Genomic DNA, 18,084 nt, shown 5'->3' on the forward strand with positions numbered 1-18,084 from the left:
TATTAGGTACACCTGTCCAACTGCTCGTTAACGTTATTCTTTAATTAGCCAATCACATGGCAGCAACAGTACATTTAGGCATGTAGACATGGTCAAGACGATCTGCTGCAGTACAAACCTAAAAGCACGATTCATCTCTGTACTAAAATGGCCTCTTAGGGCGGTTCTAAAGGCAAAAGGGGGTCTAACCCGGTACTAGTAAGGTGTACCTATTAAAGTGGCCAGTGAGTTTAATTTTTAACTGCTTGACATTGCAACCCGGCAAACATCTCTAATGTTATATACAAAAAGTGGCACTGCTGGATTTAAATACTCAGCTGTGTAGTCTGAACTGGGTAGTATTATAACCACAACACTACAGTAGCCAATTTTCCATCCTAAAATGAAGCAAATCTTTTCAAAGTTCACAACGATTACCAACAGTAAACAAGTTTAATATTTGGCAAATGTGTTTCCATCTCCCATTAATTGCATAAACCCTTTTTCACATAAGTTCAAGCCACCTCAAAAAGCTTATAAACATTATCAATTAACTTTAATTACATTTTAAGTTCCAGGTTTTTATTGATAATTTGGCATTTTCATCAGTCGTTTTCTCATACTATACTTAAAAATGTGTATTAACATAAAGTGATGGAAACCCAGCTACTGACAAACATGAGAGGATGATTATCTAAATCTAACATCAGTGAACTAAAGTTAGCGTTTGTTAGCTATAACCAAAATCAGCAAACCAAAATAATCAACCCAGGCTCATTCTGAAAACGTACCTTTATATACATTTCTAGAGAGCACCAAATACGTCTCAGGAGGTATGTTTTTTGCGGTTTTTGCTTTTGCGAATTCACCGCAGTGTATTCTTTTTCACATTTCAAATTTCTCTTGTGAGTCTCATTTGCGTCTGCTCATCTCGTATAAATCCAAGAGAGGCCGCTGTCGACTGACTGACTGACCAACCGATCCCCTCACCCTCCTCCTTTCCTAAACCCAACCGATAGCGTTTTAAAAAGCACTGACTGACCAGCGTCTTATATGTTATAGTACATAGATTGATTAACGTCATTGCGTCACAACGCTATCCATGTTTCCTCCAGAGTTTCATGTAATTTCAGGTGTTTCATTTAAAATTTTTTAACTTTACCTGCAGTTTCACTTTCATTCAGGAACATTTCATTCATGCCCCCATGACAAACTGAGGTATTTGATGCGAGCATTAAGTAAGGACTGGTGGAAGAGTGCTCTTTTAATGGAATTTGATACCGCACATTGAATGGAAAGCAAAAACCTCTGCATTTCGCGACGCAAGTGTCTGTGGTCCTTTAAGGTAATCAAAAATCACTGTTTACGTGGTAGTCTAAACTCAAAATCAGAGTATTGTCTTAATCATATTAAAATCGGAGCATTGGTGTCCATGTACGTATTCATTGAAAGTGCCAGATGATGTTGCAAGCTTTCAGAGACAGTGCATTCCTCTGACTTTAAGTTGACTCCATGAGCCCTCAAATGGGTCATTAAGTTTGACGTGTTTCCCCCTTACACGCAACTTTTGTAAGCATCTGCATCACGTTGCTGTATCAGAATCCTTGCTAATAAAATATGCTTTAGAATGCTTAGTTTAAGCAAACTTGATGAACGCGATCATGCGTGTTGATCTGAACAGAGTCGCTCTCTCTCAACGAATGCGCTGTACTGTGTGCGTTGCGTGCGTCCATTCCCTAAGCAATAAGGACAAACGCCTTACATCGCCTGTCCATATTCCTCAAAGTTGTTTAGAATTAAATGTTTAGAGATGGTGTGACAACGTGTACGTATGTGTGCCTTTGATGCACCCCTTGATGCTTCTTATGTCCCAGTGGCACCGGAATTAGGCACCAAAATTCATATGCTGATTATGCTGGTATGGCACCGGGTTTCGGTACCTAACCCTAATCTGGCGTTTCTCTAGGGGCAAAGGTTGTACCAGACCTGTGCTTTTACGACAGTCTGGTGGCTAACAAATGCACTGGAATCTCAGCGAATCTCACCTGCTTCACAGACATAAGAAATATATCCACATAAAGCTTGAAATCTGTACTTTTAAATGAACCAAGTGCACTTGAAAACCGAAGTTTTTTGGTTTTGTAATCTGTATGAAACAAACACGAGATACTGTCCATCCTTTCAAATGCACATCACATGACAACAACTACTCAAACTATGCCCCAATCTAGTAAACAAAGTGTCGCTGTCATTTCTGGAGGACATCCGCCATCAAGACCAAATTGTGGATTACTTCAAAAGGCCAGCGCGATCTGACAAAGCATTATCCAGAGGATGATCATGTGTAGAACGGCAATAAATGAGGTTGGTGTCGTGATCTCGTTCCTTTTGAGTGCACATTAGTTCGGGCAACCTGAAAATATGCAAATTTAGTTTGATTCAAATGTTTAGAAATGAAACTTTATGAGACAGATGTTGCTTAATTTGATTGGTGATTCCAATTATGTGATGTAATTGTAAGCTTGGCAAACAGTTTTGGAGAATTTGATGTTTCCCCATTCAGACAGAATGCCCAAGCATACGAAAATGCCTGAAAGGCATTACAAAGATGGCTGCCGAGTGAAATGGCAACAAAAAAGGAGTGGAAGGTGACACGTTTGGAAAGTGCAGATAACTGAGGATGTCCAATCTAGTTCAAATGGATTTACCAGTAGATCCCAAAGAGTAAATGTTAATGGGATGGTGTCCAATGCATTGTCTTCTACTGGTACCAAACAGAGTTGTGTTTTGTCCCCTCAGTTGTTTTATTTTGATACTGATGATTGTCTCTGCACGTTAGTGTTTTTCTCAGTATTGGGATATGTGTGTTTCTGTGCCTTGTGAAGATTATTAAATTGATGTTATCTTTATCTCTATTGCATTGTCCTTGTTCTTCCAAACCACACATCCATGATAAGTAGTAACCTGAAGGACATGAAGAACAATGGGCAACATTTACTGTATGCATAATACAAAATACGATAGAAATAATAAAGAAGACTCTCTTCAAAATAGGGATTCCAAAAAATGAGTATTCAGAGTCACGTGTGATCCATTTTGGGTTCATTAAAGAATAATAACCTGAATGAATTAATGAATTATTTCTTAAATCAACTACAATATCAATAATCTAGAGTTTTTACACTATAAAAAACGTTTTATTGAATATTTTTTTAAAGAGTGTATTGTGACAAGTGCTAATGATAAAGGAAAATACTTTAATGTAACAATAGCTGTGTGTTTAGATGCACTTTGCAAACCAAAGTCACTTTTAAATTATACGATTTGAATGTAAAAAATGTAAATGAAGTTCTTGGTTCACATCAGGACAACAAAGCTATTAAAGTTTACTGTATTGCTATACTACTTGACATATGCTGTTTTCACTATAAACATTTTGAGAGATGATCTCGGAGGCATTTATGTGATAAAATGACTCTTTTTACATTCATTGTACTGGATTAGAGTTCATGAGATTTGTGGTCAAACATCTTTGATTGTTGACGCCATGCTGGTTGTCTTCATCTTCTTCTAAATGCCCTCATTGAGATGATTGGATCTGTTGGCCAGTGAAGGCAGTGGAGGATAGACTGGTGAGGACTGAAGAGGCGTTTGGCATTTGGGGCGTCTGGAGACTCCAGCAATCTGAACTGATCCCCGCTCAGATCTGTCAGTAGAGAACAAGAGGATGTTCACTAAGAAGTCCTGAGAAAGCCTGAATTCATTTAGAAGGCTGGATTAGAAATGTCTGCTTAATGATCGACATCCATGCTTTTATTTTGTTTGGTTTTTACTTTTTAAAAATGTTCTAAAATGTGTAATGCAATGTATTTTTTAAAAATCATCTTTTATAATTATTTATTTTTTTAAATGGCATTTCTTTATCTTATTTACTGTACACATTTTTTCTCATTTCCCTAAATACAGTAAGCAGAAATAAATAAATGCATTTTTAAGTAATTCTGGTTCTTTAATTTGTAATAATAATACAAATAATAATAATAATAATTATTAATTATACTTATAATTTATTATTATTATTATTATTATTATTATTATTATTATTATTATTATTATTATTATTATTATTATTATTATTATTATTATTAAAAGGCGATGCGGTGGTGCAGTGGGTAGCACGTTTGCCTCACAACAAGAAGGTCACTAGTTCCACCCTCGGCTGGGTAAGTTCGCGTTTCTGTGTGGAGTTATATCCAAATACACATGCTATGCCCATATGGTCCAAAACCTTACAGTGTTATGAAGCGGACAGGAGACAGAGGTAAGGAAACGTTAGGGTGTTTATTAAATGACAACAAGGAGCACATGAAGGATAGCCAGGAGGATCAGGAATGATGTTGGGGTCTTTTCCTCCGTGGCTGGGTAACAGGAATACACGAGGATGGACAGCACACACCAGATACAGCTGACAGAGGATGACACAGACTTGGAAGGACTGGAAGACAGGACGATTCGGGAGGACCAGGAAGACTAGGAGGAATACAAAGAGAACAGGTAAGTAAATCGTTTGTTTTAGCTGAGGATGACTACGCTGAGTGGTCGCTCAGTTGTCCGCTTTCGTCGAGACGAGCCCGGACAATGAGCGACTGGAGTGCTGTGCTTTTATCTGGTGCTCGTGAATGTGATGCAGCTGTGTGCTCATTAGAAGTCAGGTGATGGTGATCTTCGTGAGTGGGGGTCGTGAGAGCCTGACCAATCCATGACAGTACCCCCCTCCCCAGGGCCCGCTCCTGAGGGCCGACACCTCCGACGCCGTGGTGGTCTCCCTCTGCCTCTAGGCGCTGGGAACTCAGGGTGGCTCTCATGAAACTCCACCATGAGACTAGGATCGAGAATATCAGCTCTGGGAACCCATGTCCTTTCTTCGGGGCCGTACCCTTCCCAGTCCACCAGGTACTCCAACTGGCCACCACGACGTCGGGAACGCAAGATCTCCTTCACTGCGTAGACGGCTCCTTCTTCTAGGAGCAGTGGAGGAGGGGGTTCCTCTTCGTGGTCAGGCTCTGTGGAGGGAAGAACAGGATCGTGATAGGGTTTCAGGAGTGATACGTGGAATGTAGGGTGAATACGGTAGTGAGAGGGTAATTGTAGTTTGTAGGTGACGGGGTTAACCTGTTCCACGATGGTGAAGGGACCAACAAATCGGGGACTTAACTTGCGAGAGGGCAGTCGCATGCGTATGTCCCGGGTGGATAGCCACACCTTTTGTCCGGGTGTGTATCTGGGTTCTTCAGACCTTCTCCTATCGGCGGTTACCTTGCTTCGACGGACTGCCCTCTGCAGATGTTGATGAGCCTCGTCCCAGACTCTCTCGCTCTCCCGGAACCAGTGATCCACTGCGGGGACATCAGATGGTTCGCCATCCCAGGGAAAGAGCGGTGGTTGGAAGCCCAGGACGCACTGGAATGGCGTGAGTCCGGTGGAGGGTTGCCGCAGTGAATTTTGGGCATATTCTGCCCAGCCCAAATACTGGCTCCAGGAGTTCTGGTGACCACTGCAGAAGGTCCTCAGGAACCGTCCCACCTCCTGAATCTTCCTCTCTGTCTGCCCGTTGGTTTGGGGATGATATCCAGAAGAGAGGCTGACGGCCACACCTAGGAGCTTGAAGAAGGCTTTCCATAGACGTGAGATGAACTGTGGACCTCTGTCCGACACAATATCTTCTGGAATACCAAATGACCTGAAGACTTGATTAAAGATATTGTCGGCAGTTTCAAAGGCTGTGGGAAGACCTTTCAGAGGGATTAGTTTGACAAACTTTGAGAATCTATCTACTATGACTAGAATACAGGTATTACCTTCTGACGAAGGGAGGTCAGTGATAAAGTCCACTCCTAGGTGTGACCAGGGACGGTTCGGAATCGGCAAGGGATGGAGCTTTCCAGCGGGTAGATGACGTGGGCTCTTGGATTGGGCACAGTCCTTACAGCCCTGAACATATTGCCTCACATCCCTTGCCATGTTTGGCCACCAGAATCGTTGGGATACTAGCGAGAGAGTATTGTTGATCCCTGGATGTCCAGTGCCTAGCGAGGTATGTAAGGAGTGGATCAGATCTACCCGGTGTTCAGGTGGTATGAACTGCCGATGAGGAGGGCATCCCGGCGGAGCAGGGGCTTCCGGAGTGGCAACGACTGGAGGAGCGTTCCAGGTGATCGGACAAATGGAGATGTGTTCGGGAAGAATCTTCGTTGGGAGTTCTTCATGATCGTGATGCTCGTGTAAACGAGAGAGAGCGTCTGCTCTTAGATTCTTGGGTCCTGGACGATAGGAAATGGAGAAATCAAAACGTGAGAAGAAAAGTGACCATCTGGCTTGACGTGGACATAGTCTCTTGGCCTCTTTGATGTATTGGAGGTTTTTGTGATCTGTGATCACCTGGAACGGATGTTTGGCTCCCTCCAACCAGTGACGCCACTCCTCCAAGGCTAGCTTGATTGCTAGAAGCTCCCTGTCTCCTATGCTGTAATTCTGCTCCGCCGGGCTCAACTTCCGAGAGAAATAGGCACAGGGATGCAGTCGGGGCGGTGTATCATGATGTTGAGATAATACTGCCCCGACGCCGGTGGTGGATGCGTCCACTTCCACCACGAAAGGAAGATTTGGGTCAGGATGAGTCAGGAGTGGGGCCCTTGTGAACTCCTTCTTAAGAAGGCGGAAGGCTGCGGCTGCTTCTTTGGTCCACTCCAGTCCTTTGGGTTTACCCTTGAGGTAGAGGTGATGTTCTCTCAATGTGTGTAGGACCTCCGCAACGTGTTGGCGATGTTCGGCCTCACTCCGGGAGTAAATGAGGATGTCATCTATGTACACTATTACACAGTGGTGAAGAAACTCCCGGAGGACTTCATGAATGAAGTTTTGGAATACGGAGGGGGCGTTGACCAGACCGTAAGGCATGACCTCATATTCATAGTGGCCAGTAGGGGTCACGAATGCTGTCTTCCATTGGTCCCCCTCACGTATTCTTATCAGATTATACGCGCTGCGGAGGTCCAATTTAGTGAAGACTTTAGCTTCTCGGAGCTGTTCCAAAGCGGCTGGTACCAGAGGAAGGGGATATCGGTATTTTACTGTACCGTTATTTAGGACCCTGTAGTCGATGCATGGACGCAGCCCTCCGTCCTTCTTGGCCACAAAGAAGAAGCTTGAGGCGGCTGGTGATTTTGAGTGACGTATGTACCCCTGACTCAGAGCCTCCCTTATGTAATCTTCCATTGCCTGATTCTCTGGAAGCGAGAGCGGGTAGATCCTACCTCTTGGCAACTGGGCATCTGGAACTAGGTCGATCGCGCAGTCCCATGGCCGATGCGGCGGTAGCTGGGAAGCTCTCTTGGGGCAGAAGACATCATGAAAGGAGCTGTACTCCTTAGGAATGTGGATAGACTGCTTCTCAGGAGGGCTCTCGACCGATGTTGCAAACAAAGAAATGGGGTTCCGACCTTGAAGAGGGAGATTTGGAAAACAGGCAGGTGTACATCCAGATCCCCATTTCTTTATCTCTCCTGTGCCCCAAGAGATGATGGGATCGTGCTTCACCAGCCACGGGCGCCCTAGAATGATGTCCATATTTGCACCCTCCAGAACCAGAAATTGAATCCTCTCTTGATGTAACAACCCCACTTGAAGAAGGATGTCTTCGCATTGTCGATGGATACGGGTCGAAGATCGAGTGCACTGGGTTATCGGTTGTATCTGGTATATATGCGAGGACGCCTCAGTACGGAGGTGGAGTTGACGACAGAGGGATTGGGAGATGAAGTTCCCTGCTGACCCGGAGTCGATGAGGGCTGTGACAAGGAGAGAAATAGAGGCAGTAGTTATTTGTACGGTGGTAGTAAGTGGTTTACATTGTTCAATATTCGTACTGAATACACTCACTGAAGTCCGAATGGGACGAAGGGGACACTCCATACGGGTGTGTCCACTGACACCGCAGTATAGACACAGACCCCGGGTCAGCCTCCTCTGTCGTTCCGCTGATGTCAGTCTTCCAGACTCTATTATCATGGGTTCTGGTTCTGGAGAGGCTGTTGACTCAGGCGATTGGAGGAGTGCAGACGAGGGGGTGATGGTGTCCTGTTGATAGGAACGGAGACGATCGGAACATCGGAGAGAATGTTGGATGAATCTCTCCAGACCCATTGTATCATCTAATGTGGCCAGTTGGATTCGGAGAGTGGGTTCCAAGCCGAGCCGGTACGTGGTCAACAACGATCTCTCATTCCATCCACTTGCAGCTGCTAGAGTGCGAAACCGGAGAGCATATTCCTGTGTAGATAGAGTACCTTGCTTTAGATGATACAGCTGCTCTCCAGCGGCTACTTCCCCATCAGAACGTCCAAACACCTCTTTGAAATACTCCGTGAAGGTAGTGATGGAATTCATGACCGGCCCGGCTTGGTTCCAGATCGTCTCAGCCCATTTAAGTGCAGGTCCAGAGAGTAGAGATACGATGTAGGCGATCTTCGACTTATCTGTGGGATATAGAGAAGGTTGCATTTCGAATATGAGGGAACATTGTAACAGAAAACCATTGCACTCCCCCGCTCCGCCTGAGTAGGGCGCTGGTCGGGCCATGGGACTGGAAGGAAGGGCCGAAGAAGAAACTGTGGAGGCGGAAGTGCTCGGTGCTGGTGGTGCGTTGGAAAGTGGAGCTGGTGGCTGTAGAATCCGCTTCAACTGGTCCACCAGCTCTTGAAGGTGATCGGGGGTGCTCATGTTGTCGTCGTTATGGGTCCGGGCTTCTGTTATGAAGCGGACAGGAGACAGAGGTAAGGAAACGTTAGGGTGTTTATTAAATGACAACAAGGAGCACATGAAGGATAGCCAGGAGGATCAGGAATGATGTTGGGGTCTTTTCCTCCGTGGCTGGGTAACAGGAATACACGAGGATGGACAGCACACACCAGATACAGCTGACAGAGGATGACACAGACTTGGAAGGACTGGAAGACAGGACGATTCGGGAGGACCAGGAAGACTAGGAGGAATACAAAGAGAACAGGTAAGTAAATCGTTTGTTTTAGCTGAGGATGACTACGCTGAGTGGTCGCTCAGTTGTCCGCTTTCGTCGAGACGAGCCCGGACAATGAGCGACTGGAGTGCTGTGCTTTTATCTGGTGCTCGTGAATGTGATGCAGCTGTGTGCTCATTAGAAGTCAGGTGATGGTGATCTTCGTGAGTGGGGGTCGTGAGAGCCTGACCAATCCATGACATACAGGTGGACAAATCTAAGCCTGTTTTTAATAAAACAAATATAAATTTGCATATAATAAATTCTACTAATAATAATAACATTATACAAAGGCAAGTTGTCATGAATAAACTGAAAAGAGCCTCTTAGATGAAGAAGGCATGGTATTTGTTTTTATATTTATGTAGTTAATAATAATTTTTGTATTATTTTAATCCTTTAAATCTTTTTCATTTGTAAAGATATTTCTGTATTGCTCTTTATCCTGCATTTTTTAAGCAATGTGTAAGCGAGACGCACAACTAATTCACTCTGCTGGATTTTACTCACTTAACACACTCTGCAATAGACTGATTGCACAGTCTATTTTAGTTCCTCAAAATAGCAACGTGCCAACAATGCGCCTTAGCACACCTCTATTTTAGACCGAAACACCCATGAGTCCACAAAGTGGCGTAAATGGATTTGCTTTTTAAACAACGTGGCGGAAAACAGGAAAATTAAGGTTCGCTGGTCTGAAATTAGCAACATGTGGGGGCAAACATGTCTTGCGCCTTATTGCGCCGGGTGTATGATAGGGCTCTTTGAGTGTATGGCCATACATGATAAATGCACTATATAAATACACATTACATAACATATGGATTAATTCTTATAAATTTGTGCGAATTACAGTCGCTTTTCTGACAATATATAAAACAGTTATGTTTCCTCATGAGATTGGGCTCATATGTTTGAGCGTACACACATTCTGTGCGATAGTAACACACCAGAAATCCCTTTTCTTGGAAACGGACAGAGAACAGCCAAAAGTACAGTAACAATGTGTGGGAAAAATAGAGCTGGATCATGTCATCTCACTCATTTTGTTATTCCTCATACTGAAAGATCTCAATGGCAACTAATCAGGCTCAAAAACCATCAGCGCAATTATGACAAGAAGGCGTTCTTGTTTCTCTTGAAGGGACCTCCATTCTTTCATGGAAATAAGACTCTAGTGCAGGGGATTTGTAGGAATAAGGTGAATGTTGGACTTCCCCGACACACCCTGGACCTAAAACACACAAACTGACATGCAGGATGCCTCAAAAAGCTCTTTACACATCTGTCAAACTCCTCCATCTACAAACAGCTTGTCAGTTCCCTATTTAACACTGGGATTTTTGCAGATTTGACACTGACGTTTACTTCTTTGGATTGATGTATCTGTGTGCTAAAGCTAGCAACTGCTGTCTGTGTTATTGATGATTAAGAGTTAGCTCAAATGAAAGTCTTTCTGGATTTAGTTTAGTGATGTTTTAGCGCACATGCTTTCAATATGTTTTCATGACATGTTTATGGGCAAAGGGCAAATGCAAACATGTTAAAGAGACAGTTCACCTAAAAATAAAAAAATGACCTCATTTACTCAGCCTCTTGTGGTTTTAAACCGTTATGTGTGCCGTTCTTCTGTTGAACAAGAAGATACTTTGAAAAATGCTTCCATAGTCAATCTTTTTTTAATGTCAATCAAACAAGCATTTTTGAAAGTATCTTTTGTGTTTAAGAGAATAATGAAACTCATCTAGGTTTTGAACAAGTAAAGGGTGAGTAAATGATGACAGAAATTTCATTTTTGGGTGAACTATTCCTTTAAGCAGAATGTTGGACTTGTTAGAAGCATAATGAATAAGTACACTATGTAGGCCTAATAACACATTTGCAAGAAGAAAATACTGGGTTATAATTAAGCCCACACGGAATCTGCGCACGCAGAATTCCGCAGATTTTTGCAGATTTCCGCAGATTTTTAGCCTATCATTAATTCTTTTTATTTACTTGAGTAAATGTGTGTAAATCTATATTCATTCAGTTTTTAAATTAATTACAGTAATATCATTGACTAATATGAAAATGTTCATCTGATTTATGTACAATGCAGTTTGTACAGTAAAATTTTAGTAGATTTATTATATAAGAAACTTGCTTTGTTTACCAAATAAAGTGAATCTAATTGGATTTGCATTTTAAACATTAAATACAAGTTAAAAAATATATTCTTTTTTATTTCACATATTAAGGTTTTAGTTATGATACCAAAATTCTCAGCAGAAATAGCAAAAAATCTCCGCAGATTCCATCTGACCCTAGTTAAAAGCATCAATGACATGCACACTGTGGGGCCGATATGTACTATGCTTTTGGTCACACAATTTCCCATGGTGATTTTAGGCAATAGCTATGAACAGAATCATTATTATTATTTAAAATTATTTAAGTAAATTATTTGACATTTAATACAATTTGAGGGTATTTCTGCACTGTAAAACCTTTAGTTAGGGTAAACAATTCGAGGAAACCGATTGCAACAAACCATTTAAGTTCAAAAACTAATCCTAATGAGTACTGTGAAACCCAACAAGTTAAGGCAACACAAACCATTTGAGTTAAAAAAAACTAATCTATATGAGTTCTGTGAACTTACTCCATTTAAGTTGAAGTAATGAGGTATTTCATTAAATCATTACCTTCAACACTGAGTTCAAAACTCTTTTCAAATGAGTAGAATTAACTTTCAGTCAATTTTGAGTTAACTACACTCACTGTTTGGTTTTACAGTGTGTATAATAATGTATACTCTTTCTCAAAGTATAAAACAACTGTTTTTAAAATAGAAAATCTCTTGCTCATGATAGCTCAATTTATTTGAGTAAAATACAATAAAATAGTAACACTGAGGAACAGTATTACAATAGTATTACAGTTTAAAATAAGAGATTTTCAGTAATTTCTGTCTTTACTCTAGAAACTAATCACATTTACAATCATTTTACAATAATGTAATCTGTTTTTTTTTTAATTATTAAAAAGATGTAATGGATTTTTTAATCTATTTTTCCCCTCAAATTACTAGATAGTCAGTTTTTTGTTTTCACACACATTTACATTACCCCTCATTCTCAAACAGAGCTCAAGACTGCTTACACAGTTACTAAAATACTTTTATACATAAAACAGTTCAACAAAACACGGGTCACTAATTACTTTTTTAATATTTATAATTAATTACATTTCCTGCTTTTCTTATTGGAAATTGTTAATTGAAATTCCTTTTACTAGTCAATTCGATTGCTATCACTGGTAGGCTCAGAAGGCTGTTGTCATCCATCCACATAGTTAATCAGCTATAGATCACATATGGCTGCTGCCAGAAGTTAATGAGAATTATTTATAGTATTTCTTTAATTTCCCATTCATTGTATTTTATTAACGTCTACCCCTACCCCAATCCTAAACCCAACCGTCACAATGTAATGTAAAAACAGATCTGGATCTAGAGTCTTCTCTATTAGTCTCACTAATTAATGATGTGGATGGATGATAAAACACTTCTCAGCCTACCAGTAGGAGCAGAAGACCCCAACTGGCGCATATCTATCAGCTGATAACCACTGATAACACCCATTCAATCAAGTGATAACATTCGAAGCGGGTGCTTTTACACTGGTGGGGCATGTATGCTTATATTATATTATTTTATTTTTCTACCCTATCTGTTTATCATCTTTTCTCCATTTATTAGTTATTTTATCATATTAAATTATTTATTTTGCTGCTCTGACATGCATAATCAATACTATGCTGCAGGGATATATTTAGAGATGAGCTTTATAAAAAATTGAATATACTGTAGACCACTTCATGTTTGCGCTTTAATGCTCATGTTTTATCAGATGTCGATGTGTATACATTATCTAATGAAAGCATTTCTGTGCTTAAAGTACAGTAAAAAGAGAGTTGGATCATACCTACCTGGTCAATGGAGTAGATGACCCAACCAGATATCAAAACTGAACAAGCGAATCTTAAAAAACTGACTGTAGATCCCACTGCATTGCGTTTGACTGACATGCTATAAATTCTTGCCATTTCAGATTTACTTGCATTTGATGCTTGGAAAGTGTTCATTTTAGGCCTTGTTTGTAACTATCAAGCGGCAAGGAATATCATTCCATTGCTATGCTAATGACACCCAACTTTAATTTAGTACTAACTCATGTAATTCAGCTGCCCTGTCATCTTCCACTTTGACCATCTGTTTGGAGTTTTAAAAACCAGAAGTGGATGTGTCCAAATTTCTTGCACTAAAAGAGCTCAAAGACTGACGCCATTTATATAGGCACCCCTCACCAGATCCAGACAGCATTACTTTGTCTGGTCAGAATATTCCACTCTCAGATCCAGTTTCAAATGTTTTTAGTGTTTTACTAGATTCTCATCTGGCCTTTGAGGCTCACGTTAATTATCTGTACAAGATTTTATTTTTCATCATGTGAATATCGCTAAACTTACCTGAACTATTGTATTGCTGGACAAAGGTGGTGGAAAAGTACTGAAAAATCATACTCAAGTAAAAGTACCATTACTTGCCTAAAAATGTAGTTCAAGTACCGTTAAAGTATCTGTTGTAAATATTACTCAAAGTATGAGTAAAAAGTAGCCCTTTTTAAAAGTACTCAAGAGTAGTGAGTAGTGAATATAATGCTGTGAAAGGCTAATGCTTTTATATGCAATGTGTGCTGGTGTGTGTAAACGTGACATTCTGTAGTACATTTAGCTATAGACTATTTGACCATTTTCAGACTGTCTAAACAGTCTCTGGGTCATTGTGTGTAAAGATTTTGGCCATCTCTTTGGACACTTTTAATGCTTTCAAACAGTTTGCTGCATTTATATAGCGCCCCTGTCTTGATGTTGTTCAGTATGATGCGATTTAATTTCTGTGTGCGATTTGATTGGACAGCAATTGCAGGACTGAATTTTCTACTCAGCCAATCACCATAGACAAGAAAAAATAAAGTAGTGACTTCAGGCGGAAGGAAAATAGTGGAGCAAAAGTACCGATACTGCACTAAAAATGTCCTCAAGGGAAAGTAAAAGTACACATTTTTAAAACTACTTAATAAATTACAATTCTTGAGAAAAACTACTCAATTACAGTAGTTTGAGCATTTGTAATCTGTTACTTTACACGAATGCTGGACAATGGATAGACTATTATAAAGCGGAAATTTTGCTGAACCAATATAATGCTCTTCTCATCAGGATTCCTGGCAAAAAGTCTACAGAAACTGAAAAATATTCAGAACCGTGCTGCAATGATCCTGATGAGGGTATGCAAATATGACCACATCACTCTTAAAACCATTCTTTGACTTCCTGAACTACGTACTATTCCTTCAGAAATAATTATAGAATATCCCATCCAACTTATCATTGACTTCCATAGCAGGAAAAACAAATATTGAAGTCAATGGTAACTGTTTTCAAACATTTCTTAAAATATCTTCTTTTGTGTTAGAAGAAAGAAACTTAAACAGGTTTTTGACAAGTGAAGGGTGAGTAAATGATGACAGGGTCAATCTGTGCTTTTTAAAACACTATTGGTTGGGTTTAGGGAAGGGGGAGGGTGGATTTACAAGAAAACAGCAGGTGAGAGTGGCACTCGCGAGAGAAATTTGATATCTCAAAAACATACACAGCAGCCCTTTCTTGGATACGCGAAAACAAAAACTGCAAAACAACGTAACTCCTGGGACGTATTTGGCGGTCTCCAGAAATGCATATAGAGGTACGTTTTCAGAATGAGCCTGGGTACAACTTGGATGAGGTTCCAAGTGAGCTGTCTTTTTACCAAATCCAAGATAATCATCACTATCAGCACCATTAAATTTGCGACACAAGACTCCAAACTCACTGAACTTAAATAGTCATATTTATGGTTAATATAGTTGGTTCACATGACTAAGAAGCTTTTTTTCACAACTGCAAGAAAAAGACAGCTGTAATAGCCTCATTGTGTTCAGTAAAAGAGGTCCAGACATTCCTCTAATTGGCAGCCGAGAATCAAATTCATTAGAGGCAGCTCAACTATAGAGATTTAGGCAGTACCAAACAATAGTGAAAGTGCAAACCAAGCCAAGCAAATCCATACATACTGTAAGTAAACCGAGTTGTACTGACCCATACCGTACACCACTAAACTGCATTGTGAAAAAGTGGCTGATCCAAACGTACTGGCTGAATGAACCCATGTTGCGTAGCTTTCGAGTAAACAGGTAAGCTAGCGAAACAAAAGTATGTGATATAACGAATACAAATCTGTGTGTTTTTGTACAATGCAGTGACATTTAAAAACCTTGTTTTTGGTGAGCTTTCTCAACACATTCCATTACATGTTCAGTCATCTGATGAAGAGTACACTGTCTTTTGTAACAGTTTGATTGCATTTGACCACATGGATTTGTACGACGAAAACAACCCATCAAACGGAAGTGGTTTAAATCTAATTTGTATCAATTGTGACAGAATTGATTAAACCCACCTAAAAGTTTTATTCTGTCATCATTTACTTATCCTCTACTTGTTCCAAACCTGTTTAAGTTCATGTCTTCTTTTAAACAGAAATTAAGTTTTTAATGCTACAATAAAGCTTTTAGTATATCTTATTTTGAGTTTAATAGAAGAAAAAAAATCATTAACATTTGGAACCACTTGAGTGTCAATAACTATTATGGAAATTTTCATTTTTTCAAGGTGAACTGTCCATTCAATGGAATATTAGGGCCTATTCTTGGCCTTAATCCAAATTTGTAGATGAATCACATCACACCAAATCATACAAAACCTCCTAAATAGCTTTTTATTCTTGTTTTTGTTGTTTTGAATAACCTTTCAAAGACAATTTCCTTTAAAATGTAGTAAAACACACCATGTTAAGTTACTAATTGACTCGGCTGTGAAATCTGATCTGTACAATAGTAACAATGTCACTAAAAAACACAACTTATTCTTAAATCAACATGTGTTGCAGAAAATAATGCACTTAAATGAACTCCTGCCTCTATGCGGCTCTTGTTTAATATGATACCCAAGACTGAGGGAGACATTTAGCTAGCATGTGAGCACAGTGATTGAAAACTTCATATAAAGATCACAGCTAAATGACGCATGCTAACCAGTGAAGCAATTATAATAGCCCTGAATTAAATCACTCACCGTGACACAAGCATGTCCATGTACTGGAGTGACCGGTAACCATTAACTCTCCTGGTGCTCTAAAATGAAACAATAACAGTGTTTGTCAAGACTATTACAGTTAATAGAAAAGTGCTGATAGAGCTAATAGAAAGTTTGAACTATGAGGGAAATACCCATCATCTGTCTATAATGCCCTGTCAAAACAACACACTGAGTAAGGACTATAATACAGAAAACCCACAAGTGGTTGTTGCTAAAGAGCTTTTAAGCCTTTAAAAAGTAGTGGTGTTGTTAGCTCCGTTTCTTAGATTAACACAGGCTTATGCTATGATTACAGACTTAAACGGGCACAGTCTAGACAGATGTGCAGGAAAAACACATTATTTATTTTCTCTTAAAATTGTAGGTTCATTTTTCACCCTTTTCCAGAAGCTAGTGAAGAATACAACCCAGGCTCATCCTGAAAATGTACCTCTATATACATTTCTGGAGATACATTTCTTGTTTTTTTCAGTTTTTGTTTTCGCAAACCCACCAGAGGCCACTGTGTGCTATTTCTGAGATCTCAAGTTTCTCTCGTGAGTGCCATTCGCATTTGCTATTCTCGTAAATCCACCAGAGGTCGCTGTCAACTGACTGTTCGACTGACTAAATGACTGACAACTCACTCTACCCTCCCAATCAATAATATTTTAAGAAGCACAGATTGACCCACCCACCCACTTCCCTAAACCCAACCGACCGTTTTAAAAATCAATCCAGAAAAAAGAAAAGCTCTCGTCTGATTTTTACGACGTTTTACCACATTCTCACCCTGTTATTTACTTGTTTATTTTATTTTTCAGCTTATGTTTTTGTCTTACCTGCTTTCTGGAACTTCACTAGACTCGAACGTTATGTCGTTATGGTCATCTCCTCTCTGCGTCTCAATCCACTGACGTACATGGCGAGCTTACTGGATGAACTGGTAACAGCCGGAAAGCCATCCATGTGGAGGTAAGCGGTCAGCTGGTAAGTGTGAAAAGGAACGGCTTCATACCACCCCCCGTGAAAAAATGAAATGCAGCCATATGTACTTCAGGCCACATTATTCATGATCTCCAGAAATGTATATAGGTTTTTCAGAATGAGCCTATGTTGGAAGAAACTTGACAACATTTCAAAGTGTAAGTCCTGCACACATTGCCACTGACAACCACTTAATTGATCCGCCAGTTACTTGCAAAATGCATGAGATCCATGAATACATGATAATACCTACAGTTTAACCCTAGTTTAACAGTTTACAGAAATATTAGCCCAAATATCATCACAATATGGATAAAGCAATCTCTTGAAAGCGAAAACACTGAAATAATGAAATGTCAACCTAGAACCCTGATCTAAACCTGATTGAAAATCAAGAAAGAAACACTACAGTGACTGTGGAACTGTGGAAGAGACTGAAGAAGAGCTGATTAACATCACAGCAGAGATGTTGTCCTCTGAGAGACTAGTGACTATTCATAAATGTTTGTAATTTAAATGTAGAGATTCAATTCAAGTTTATTTCTTATAGCACTTTTCATAATAATTATCATTCCAAGTCAAATTTACAAAAGGTGCCAATTATTACTACATTAGTTGTAAGTTGTGTGTAGGGTGGACAGAATATAAGCACAGTTAATCTGCACTTACATACAGTACACTACCTGACAATAATCTTGTTGTCGATCCCAGTGGTAAGAGCAACAAATAATAACTTGACTTCTGGTTGATCATTTGGAAAAGTGGCTGAAGGTAGATTTTTCCAATGAATCACCTGTTGAACTGCATCCCAATCATCACAAATA

The sequence above is a fragment of the Danio aesculapii genome, chromosome 10, assembly GCF_903798145.1.
Source record: "Danio aesculapii chromosome 10, fDanAes4.1, whole genome shotgun sequence".
Taxonomy (NCBI): domain Eukaryota; kingdom Metazoa; phylum Chordata; class Actinopteri; order Cypriniformes; family Danionidae; genus Danio; species Danio aesculapii.